This window comes from Rhinopithecus bieti, unplaced genomic scaffold (genome assembly GCF_001698545.2).
Source record: "Rhinopithecus bieti isolate Rb0 unplaced genomic scaffold, ASM169854v2 scaffold_57691, whole genome shotgun sequence".
Lineage (NCBI taxonomy): Eukaryota > Metazoa > Chordata > Mammalia > Primates > Cercopithecidae > Rhinopithecus > Rhinopithecus bieti.
In genome coordinates, this window is record NW_016824383.1 from 2316550 (window position 1) to 2324242 (window position 7693).

Here is a 7693-nt window from a genome sequence, read left to right on the forward strand (position 1 = left end):
AAAGAAAAGAAAAGGAAAAGAAAGAAAAGAAAGTATTGCAATGGAAGGTACAAGTGGGGGATAAGACATTTGGCATACTTGGTCTTTAAGACCTATACCACATGTTGTCTCTTTCATTAAACAAAAAAAAGTTCATAAACTATGTTAAAGAGAACAAAAGGGTGTAGGTGGGGAAAGGGAAAGAATCTTGACCCCAGAGACATAGACACTCTTCAACAGCAAAACTGCTCACTTTGCTTTGATGGAAGAGTCAGATGGGTACTGAAGGAAAACTGTCTAGGAGAGAGGAATAAAGCATGTGAAGAGAAAACAAAGAGTGTCTTAAAATTGTGTTTAAAATCTGCAGTGCCTGTAAAATGAATGAATGAATGAGTTGAATTTAGTACAAAATGTCATTATCTTCCATGATGAAAATGCACATAAATATCCATTGAGACGGGAAAAAATGTGAAAATGTTAATAAAATCTAAAATATCATCAGTGTAGCTAGACAGGCTATGCTAAGTACACAACCAGGTCAGGAAGCTGTTGAGGTTAATTCTGTATTTAGGGTACAGTTGAGCTACTGTGACAGAGACCCTGAGTACAGTGGCTTAAAGAACATAAAAGTTGGTTTCTCTTTCCACATGGCAGTGTTGGGGTGAGCCGGCAGGGGCCAGCTACTCCTCGCAGTCCAACAGGAACTTGTTTCTTCAGAGCTGTAGTGGTGCCATCTCCTCAGACCTACCAAGTGACCACTAATTACACCCGCTGTTTTTCTCTTAAGGACTCCTTGTTTAATCCAATATAATCAGGAAGAGTTGTGGGAAATTGTTCATTTCAATACATCTTTGCTGATACTTAAAAAAAAAAATAAAATGCTTTTATATTATCATGTGGTTTAATTATATTTTCATCAAAACACTGGAGCTGCAGATGTAGATAACTGAAAAAATGGAAAATGTCCCCCATGTAGTCTACTTACCAGTCTGTCTAAACGATTAGCTAGATTAGCCTTACTTTCTGTCAGTAAAAAAAAAAAAAAAAAAAAAAAAAAAAAACGGACTTCATTTTATGGTTGAAATAAGCAGCTAACACATTTTGAGGAATAGTATTAAAACCACTGAAAAATAAATAATGCAACAACTTTTATAAAAGCAGTCAAGTCCAGATTAAAATGATGTTGTGCTAATATTATTAAACTTTTCATTATGTAAGTCTTTCTCATTTATTCATGAAATATATGTAGCTAATCCCAGCACTTTGGGAGGCCGAGGCAGGCAGATCATTTCAGGTCAGGAATTCAAGACCAGCCTGGCCAACAGGCTGAAACAGAGATGAAACCCCATCTCTACTGAAAATACAAAAATTAGCCACATTGGGTGGTGCGTGCCTGTAATCCCACCTCCTTGGGAGGCTGAAGCATGAGAATCACTTGAACCCAGGAGACGAAGGTTGCATTGAGACAAGATTGCACCACTGCACTCCAACCTGGCCAACAGAGAGATTCCACTTTAACAACAACAACAACAACAGAAAACAAAAACAAAAAGGAAATATATGTAGCTACAATTTTAAGTTATTCATGAAGGAAGGAGGATGCTAAAAAGAATGGTATTCTTTTGGAAAACATGCACGCGTATGTGTACTGAATGCTGGTGTCTAGGAATAATTAAAAATCTTATATCAAATTCAGAAATAATTCCATTAGTTTTGTTGGACATACTGATAAAACTTTTCCAGTGTATTTGAGTGTAGACTGCTAAAAATTAATTGGCCTGGTATGTAGTAAAAGCTTTATTTTTGGCTAATATGAATTAGAAGATAGTACTTTAAAAGATGAAATAAATTCAAGATTGTAACTGGAATATTTTATGTGCTTTGATAAATATGTTTTGAGAACTTTCTTGTATAATGCCAAATCTAAAATAAATCATGTAAAAAATTACCGCAGGTTTTTTTTGTTTTTTGAGACAGGTTTTCACTCCGTCACCCAGTAGGCTGGAGTGCAGTGGCATGGTCACGGCTCACTGCCACCTTGATCTCCCTGGGCTCAAGCAATCCTCCCACCCCAGCCTCCCGAGTAGCTGGGACTACAAGCATACGCTACCATGCCCAGCTAATCTTTTTGCATTTTTTGTACAGATGAAGTTTCACCATGTTGCCCAGGTGGGTCTCGAACTCCTGAACCCAAGCAATCCACCCCACTTGGCCTCCCAAAGTTCTGGGATTACAGGTGTGAGCCACTGCACCCGGCCACTGCAGGTGTTATCCATAAAAACCTGAACACTATGGTGGTCTCAGAGGCACACTAACCTGTGCTGTTTGGTTGTCCAATGGTGATCTTCTAATCGAATAGCTGAAAAGAACTGCCTATGTTTAAATACATTTTTTAAAAGCCATTTTGATGGTTAATTTTTCTTGCTGATGCTCTGGGATTTTCTGTTACTAATCTCCCCCATGAGCAATTCACGCTTGTGACAGTGAGGGACAGAAAAGATGAAGCAAGCAAAACCTGGTATCACTGCCACTCCTAATCCTGTATAATACATATATCTGATTTCAGAACCATAATACCATTTTGTTGTTCATACTAAGTATGCATATAGTCTCCTTTTCCTTCCCTCTACAACTATTTACAGAATCTTTCTCCTCTGGTAGCTTGTCTTGCAAAGACTGTTAAATAAAGGTTAGCCTAAATCTGCCTCCTGACATATTTTAAGTTCAACCTAAAGGTTTCTCCATACACAGTGAACTGTAACCTCACTGGATATGTAAACAGATTGTAACCTACTTTTGTACCGATCACAAATGAAAGGCAGCCAACTGTTCAAACTCTGTTTACATAAGGCAAACACCAAGCAGTAACCAATCCAGCAGTTTCTGCGCCTCACTTTCCTCCCTCAGTCCCCAAGTCCTCTCATGCAGCGGCAGAGCTGCTCTGTACCTGTTCTGATTCAGGGGCTGCCCAAGTCACAAACTGTTCTTTGTTCAAGTCAACTCTGTTAAATGTGTCTGAAGTTTTTCTTTTAACAAGACCATGGCGATTGGTTTTCCTATATCTGATATATATCCAAGATATAAATATAAGATATAAAAGATATATCTTAAAAGATATATGTAAGATATATAAGGTATATTTTATAAGATACATATCTTATATAAGATATCCCATATTGGTTTTTTTATATCTGCCACCGTGGTTTCTTGTAAGTTCCCAGCCATGCAAAAGGATTTGCGAGTATGCCTTGGTGCACTCCCAGGCACTCCATCCATTTTACAACAAGGAAGTCTGCACTGCTGGGGAGCTAACTCCTAAAAGACTTAAATCCCACGGGGGAATTCATGGCCAGGGGTCACTGACAAATCGCAACTCCTAGCACCTTAAAAAGAAAGAATAACGGTCTGTCAGTTGCTGAAGGATTGAGTTATTAATGAATGAATCTAAAAAGGAAAAACAATGCTGTCTTCTCTGCTGACTCCATCTGAAAGATGAAAATGCCTCAGAGCAGTATAATTATTGTGTAGGCTCCAGGGAACCTGAAAGAGCTCAAGGACACAGTGGGAACACTCTGTCTTCTTGTCAAATAATCCAGGGAAGCTGTGGGTGAATCTTTGCAACTTCTGAAAATACATGTTTCTGACTCCGTATCACTTAGGTCTGTTTCCTTTCATATGAAGGCTGTAAAGAGCTCATTTCCAGCTTATTTCCATGAACATAGATGAATCTGGTGTACAGCAGGGAAGAACACCAAGTCAAATGCCCTAATTTAAAACCCAGTTACGCCAAGCGTTTCTGTATCACCAACCAGATGGCGCAAGGGTCAGCCTGGCCATTTGTATTGCTCAACTATTCACCTTGCCAGTAAGGTCTTCTCTAACCGTTTTTGACTTTTTTTCTTTTTTTCTTTTGTTTTTTTGAGATGGAGTCTCTCGCTCTGTCGCCCAGGCTGGAGTGCAGTGGCGCGATCTCGGCTCACCGCAAACCTCTGCCTCCTGGGTTCAAGCGATTCTCCTGCCTCAGCCTCCTGAGTAGCTGGGACTACAGGCGCCCGCCACCATGTAGGGCTAATTTTTGTATTTTTAGTAGAGACGGGGTTTCACCATGTTGGCCAGGATGTTCTCGATCTCTTGACCTCGTGATCCGCTCACCTTGGCCTCCCAATGTGCTGGGATTACAGGTGTGAGCCACTGCGCCCAGCCATTTTAGACTTCTTGATTCCCAATGACCTTTCCTTTGCCCCTAATCCACGGGTTCTCAGTGGGGGGTTATTAGAACTTCCATGGAGTTTTAAAAAACTACAGATGTCCAAGTCTTAACCTAGACCTTCACAGCTTGAGACTCTAGGATTAGGGCTGAGTATGCATACATTTTAGTAAATATTTACTGAGGATTCTGAAGTGATCTCTTGGTTAAAAATTCCTTCCTAATCTATTCATCACTGATTTTTTTTTTTTTTTTTTTTTTTTTTTTAGATAGAGTTTCATGCTTTGTCGCCCAGGCTGGTAGTGCAATGGCTCCATCTCAGCTCACTGCAATCTCCACTTCTTGGGTTCAAGTGATTCTCCTGCCTCAGCTGCCAAGTAGCTGGGATTACGGGCACGTGACCAAACCCGGTTAATTTTTGTATTTTTAGTAGAGATGGGTTTTTGCCATGTTGGCCAGGCTGGTCTTGAACTCCTGACCTCAAGTGATCCACCCGCCTTGGCCTCCCAAAGTACTGGGATTACAGGCATGTGTCACCATGCCCGGGCCATCCATCATTCACTTCTAAATGATTCATTGCTAATTCTCCATCTTATGTTCACCTTCTACCCAATAAGCCAGTCTCTAATTCTTTAAGGGAGGCAAATACTAATCCAATGACTGTTTTTAATTCTCATGGAACCTTTCTTTAAGTGAGGAAGTTTGTCTGTAGTTAACCAAAGTAATGGTTATTTTTTGAAATAACAAAAATAGGGATTCTTTTTTCTTTTATAAATTAGATTTAATTTAGAAACTTATAAACTTTTAATTGTTGAGCATCCAGCTTCAGAAATAAAAATAATAATGCCTAAAATGGGAGTATAAACTTGTTTATTGTTTCTCAGAGTTTACTTCCTTTCTTCATTTATTAGCAGATAGAAAGTACTGATCCGCTCTCTTGCTGAAGGTTGTAAAGAAATTAAAAGTTTAGGTAGATGAGTTACCCACACCCATCCTAAAACACCAGAGATCCCCCTAATAGCCTCAAAGGAAGCACAACTTTCTGGCTTTTCTATAGAGTTTATGGCTGGAATATAGCACCTGCTTGAAATAAAATAGAGTCAGAGTTCATCTAAACCACTCCAAAAGTGTTTGGCATTAAACTCAAGGATTCAAATATTTCAGAAATCTGGAAACTACCAACTACTTAATAATGAAGCAAATTAAGTGAAATTCACAAAGGTAGAAGGTTCTAAATGGCCCAGTGTAGGAAAAAGAGTCAAGCTGTCAGAGAGCTTGGAATGGAAATATCACATTTCCAGCTGCTGGTGGAAATCTATAAAAATCTGAGCAAACAGACTGTAGGTAACAGGCATGTTACTGCTTCTCTAGTAATGCTTTAATTGCTGTTTGCAACTGTTTTGGTTTGTAATCCATTTCCTGATTATTAAGGACTCAGATATAAAAATAATTCCTGCTTTATTCTCTACAAGCTGTCAACAAGATGGAAAAACAGAGGGGGGGAGTTATAGCCTACAGCAGTATGAGCAAAAAGGAAGAATGAACATTCAACGGATCAAGATGTGCTAGCGGGAGTACATGTAGCATCCTGTGTCATGGAGCAGGCCTTTAGACACAGAACCAGACATGGGACTTGTTAGGATACACTCTCGAATCCCAGGGCTGAACACACACTGCACACTAGCTAAAACATCTAGTCATTCCTACTACACAAAACATACGTAAAGCTTCCGCAAAGAAAGATCTTTACTCACCTCCACTGCTGCTGAGAATTAGTCCTTTCCTACGATAACTCTGGCTTCTCCTTAACAGAGGCCTAAGGAAGTCCTGATTGGAGTGCTAGAAGGATACTGGTTTCTGACTTGCCTTGTGATGAACCACTACTACAGAAACCTGCTTATTGAAAAACAGAGCACTTTCATATGGTCATCTCTTGAGAACCTGTACTAATAAGCTCTAACAAAAAGCATGGGAACCTGGAATCAATAAATAATCCTAAAAACCACATTTAACCTAGTGACTGCCTCCTTCCCTCTGGCAATTAAACTGACTTCCATGTTTCCTTAGGTCTCTACTCTGGAGGATAAGAGAAGCATCAAAAATCACTGACTGAGTTGACCATCCAGCCCTAAATAATGAAGAGATGACCATAAACTCTATTTTAAAATGGTAAGTGCCAAAAAATCTTTTGATAGTCTTTTAATCCCTGGCAGTTCCATCTCACAATTATATTCATTTGAAGACACAATAGTAATCTTTGGATAAGCATGAAAATAAAACATTAGAATCCCAAATATACTCCCCTAGGGGCAATCACATAGGCATATTAGAGATAAATGAAATTTTTTACAAATAGCAAACCTTTATTTACCAATTTGTGGATTCCCCCCCACCCCCCGGTCTTAAATCTTGGGTATTTTGTATTTTCACATTTTTCACTTTCTTTCTGTCCCTAGATCCTCCTAATTTCCTACTACTCAAGTAATTTGTTCCGTTTAATCAAAGAAATCAACCTGATATTTCATTACATTTAGCTAAAAACTCAGAAATAAACCTATTTATGAAGCGTACTATGTCATATACTGTAGAAACTTCATTTTAGCCGTGTTATATTGCTGGCAATTACTGAACTACAAAAGGCTTTTTTTTTCCCCCCTCTCTCTCCCAACTTAATAAAGCCTATCAAAGTTTCCAGGAAACCAACTGTGACTTCTGCTTTTATTGCGTTCTGATGGGATCGGTGATTACAGAACCTCAATGTCACAGATCGCTCTCTCCATAGAGTGCGGAGGAGAACGCGGTGTAATCCAGGGCGCCAGGCACGCTGCCTGGGCCCGAGTAGGCGGGCATCCTCTTGATGCAGTACTGGGCCTGATCCGGGGGCAGCTCCCGACGCAGCTCCTCCGCCAGGATGTATGGCTGGAAAAAAAAATACGCACGTGTTTGCAGTCAGTTGTAGAAAACACCACAACATAAATAGTCTTAATACTTACATATTTCTTGCATCTGTTTACTTTTTCAAAAGGACTAAAGAATAGGGAGTCTATTGGCATAGTAGTATCAGACAACTACCAGAAAGCCAAGTTGTACTTGTAGGAGTGTATCTAGAAGCTGGCCTGGCCAGCAGGAAGGGTGACATGCTTCATAAAGGCAAATGGAGCATTACTAGTAGTTCTCAAACTGAGCCACAATGCAAGGATACATACTATGATCTGCATTTCACACCAGAAAAGACGAAGCTTTTTAAAAAAATGTTCAGTGGGAAATAGGACAATTCCAACCAAATAGACTGGTTGGTAAAAGTTAAAGGAAATCACAAATATCACATTAAAATTTATATAATTATAGTTTGTATATTATATAATTTATAGTAGAAGTTTCTTAGTGGGGTTGGAGGAGCCACGGTTTATTACCTTCTAAATCATCTGGGCTCTTTCCCATCCACCCTCACCCCATAGGTAAATGATTCATTTTAAAGAAGACTTTTTTTTTTTTTTTTTTTTTTTT

General features: G+C 39.3%; 1 long non-coding RNA gene across 1 annotated transcript in view; it reads left to right on the forward strand.

Moving 5' to 3' along the window:
• LOC108522216 (uncharacterized) overlaps nt 1-7042 on the forward strand; it is a 29280-nt gene extending 22238 nt beyond the window's left edge. The window contains exon 2 of the long non-coding RNA XR_001883405.1: nt 6254-7042. This is a non-coding gene — a long non-coding RNA (uncharacterized LOC108522216). The remainder of the gene's footprint in view (nt 1-6253) is intronic.
• Nucleotides 7043-7693: the final 651 nt, after the last annotated feature.